At 47.5% G+C, this 3359-nt stretch overlaps 1 pseudogene; it reads left to right on the top strand.

The window, feature by feature from the left end:
• The first annotated feature begins 264 nt into the window (after positions 1 to 264).
• LOC128928331 (microtubule-associated protein RP/EB family member 1 pseudogene) lies at positions 265 to 2950 on the top strand (annotated as a pseudogene).
• The last annotated feature ends 409 nt before the right edge of the window (positions 2951 to 3359 follow it).

The following is a 3359-nucleotide window of genomic DNA, read 5'->3' as shown; positions in this document are numbered from 1 at the left end:
AAGCATGCATTTCATCTCCATGGTCCGCTCCCTGTGGGCGAGAATCCCAGTGCTCTGCTTCCCAGTGAGTTCCCAGAGCTGACCCGGGCTTCATTAGGGAGTGAGTGGATGGATGAATCCCAGAACTTACTGCCTGTTACAGTTTGTGAAAATTCTTTCAGCATCCTGTTTTAAAAGTTCCCTTATAATAAATATAGAAGCCATGTAGAGTAACGGTCACTTTACAGGGGCAAGAAACTGGCACGAGGTAATGGAGGCGCCAAGATGGCCGAGAGAAGCCAACACCAGAATGCAGCTCCCGGTGCATTGAGACTCAGAGGGATAGAGGACTTCATGATTCCAAACGAGGTGCTGGGTTCTGGGACCTATAGGGCACTGAATTTAGGCCCAGGGAAGGAGCCGCAGGGTGAGTCGCCCAGGGGGCAAATCAAGACAGGGTGGGGCGCATCTCCACCTGAAACATGCAGCCAGGCAGGGTGGGGGGACTTAAGCCCCTCGTGCTCCATTTCGGATCCTGTGCTTACCCCATCCCTCCTGCAACCCACGGTCCACGGCGGCCTGCCAGACAGTGGGGCGCAGAGGGCAGTCGATGCAAACCTGAGCAGTGGCTACCGCTGGGCGGGGGCGAGTTGTTGCACGGACCTGGGTGGGAACTTGGACTAATGCCAGCGGGAGAGACCTTCCCACGGAGGGAGGCAGAGTGGACAGCAGGGAAACAGGCCCCACCCTCACAGAACTCAAACCGAAGCCCTTGCTAGAGAGCATGGCAGCAAATACCCCAGCTTGACCCCAACCAGGAAGATGGAGCTCTGGGAGAGATGCCATTGGGAAGGCGGGGCCAACCTCACCTGCAAATAAACCCGAGGGAAGGACCACCCACCCACCCAGCAACGTGACTGAACCCGAGAGCCCAGCAGCGCCCTCTACAGGCCAACAAAGATACAGCTCCAACCTCAATAGAAAAAAAGGTCCACTCAGACTCCTCCTGAAACCACCAACTTCAAAGGTTAAAGGGAGATAAATCCACAAAAGTGGGGAAAAAACAGCACAAAAAGGATGAAGCCATCAAAGAACAGAACGCCTCTTCTCCTCCCAGGGATCACAACTCCACACCATCAAGGAAACAAAAAAAAGACAGAGAATGAATCTGATGAATTGACAGAAGCAGGCTTCAGAAGGTGGGTAATAACAAACTTCTCTGAGTTAAAGACCATGTTCTGACCCAATGCAAAGGAACTAGGAACCTTGAGAAAAGGTTAGACGGAATTCTAACTAGAATAACCAGCTTAGAGAAGAACATAAACGACTGGATGGAGCTGAAAAACACAGCACAATAACTTTGAGAGGCATACACAAGTTTCAACAGCTGAATCGATCAAGCAGAAGAAAGGATATCAGAGATAGAAGATCAAATCAATGAAATAAAATGAGAAGCCAAGATTAGAGAAACAAGAGTGAAAAGAAATGAGCAAAGCCTCCAAGAACTATGGGATTATGTAAAAAAATCCTAATCTATGCTCGATCAGTGTACCTGAATATGACGAGGAGAATGAATCCAAGTTGGAAAACACTCTTCAAGATGTTATCCAAGAGAACTTCCCCAACCTAGCAAGGCAGGCCAACATTCAAATCCAGGAAATACAGAGAACGCCACAAAGATATTCCTTGAGAAGAGCAACCCCAAGGCACATAGTTGTCAGATTCACCACAGTTGAAATGAAGGAAAAAATCCTAAGGGCAACCAGAGAAAAAGGTTGAGTCACCCACAAGGAAAAACCGTCAGAGTCACAGCAGATCTCTCACCGAAAACTCAGCAACTGGTCTGGCGGTTTGAACGAGAAGAAGATGGAACCGGAGCCGGGTGCGGGCAGTGGACGCGGTTCCGCCTAGAGCAGAAGGTGGCAGTGAACGTATACTCAACGCCAGTGACCAGTGATAATCTCAGTCAACATGACATCCTGGCCTGGATCAATGAGTCTCTGCAGTTGAATCTGACAAAGACTGAACAGTTGTGCTCAGGGGCTGCCTATGGTCAGTTTCTGGACATGCTGTTTCCTGGCTCCATCGCCTTGAAGAAAGTGAAATTCCAAGCTAAGCTAGAACAGGAGTATATCCAGAACTTCAAAATACTACAAGCGGGTTTTAAGAGGATGGGTGTTGACAAAATAATTCCTGTGGACAAATCAGTGAAAGGAAAGTTTCAGGACAATTCTGAATTTGTTCAGTGGTTCAAGAAGTTTTTTGATGCAAACTATGATGGAAAAGACTATGACCCTGTGGCTGCCAGACAAGGTCAAGAAACTGTGGTGGCTCCCTCCCTCCATGCTCCAGCTCTGAATAAAACGAAGAAGCCTCTTAGTTCTAGCAGTGCAGCTCCCCAGAGGCCCATCTCAACACAGAGAACTGCAGCGGCTCCTAAGGCTGGCCCTGGTGTGCTGCGAAAGAACCCTGGTGTGGGCAGTGGGGATGACGAGGCAGCTGAGTTGATGCAGCAGGTCAACGTATTGAAACTTACTGTTGAAGACTTGGAGAAAGAGAGGGACTTCTACTTCGGAAAACTACGGAACATTGAATTGATTTGCCAGGAGAATGAAGGGGGGAAACGACCCTGTATTGCAGAGGATTGTAGACATTCTGTATGCCACAGATGAAGGCTTTGTGATACCTGAAGAAGGGGGCCCACAGGAGGAGCAGGAAGAGTATTGACAGCCTGGACCAGCAGAGCAACCTCCGAATTCTTCACTCCAAATCATGTGCTTAACTGTAAAATACTCCCTTTTATTATCCTTAGAGGACTCACTGGTTTCTTTTCATAAGCAAAAAGTACCTCTTCTTAAAGTGCACTTTGCAGACGTTTCACTCCTTTTCCAATAAGTTTGAGTTAGAAGCTTTTACCCTGTAGCAGAGCACTATCAACATCTAGTTGGTTCACCTGGGAAACAAAGAGGCTGACTGTGGGGCTCACTGTGCGGATGCAGGGCACACTGAGTGCTGGAGGAGGTGTTATGTTATATGCTGAGGCAGCGACCTCAGTGGAGTAATGTAAAGACTGAATTGAGTTTTTAGCTAATGTGAAATCAGAGAATGTTGTAATAAATAAATGCCTTAAGAGTAAAAAAAAAAAAAACAAAAAAACAAAAAAACTCAGCAACCTAGAAGGGAGCGGGGACCGATATTCAATATCCTTAAAGAAAAGAACTTTCAACCCAGAATTTCATATCTGGCCAAACTAAGCTTCATAAGTGAAGGAGAAATAAAATCCTTTACGGACAAGCAATTGCTGAGAGATTTCGTCGCTACAAGACCTGCCTTACAGGAGCTCCTGAAGGAAGCACTAAACAGGGAAAGGAACAACCAGG

Source organism: Callithrix jacchus, chromosome 7 (assembly GCF_049354715.1).
Source record: "Callithrix jacchus isolate 240 chromosome 7, calJac240_pri, whole genome shotgun sequence".
Classification (NCBI taxonomy): Eukaryota; Metazoa; Chordata; class Mammalia; order Primates; family Cebidae; genus Callithrix; species Callithrix jacchus.
This window is presented reverse-complemented; position numbering and strand designations above follow the sequence as displayed.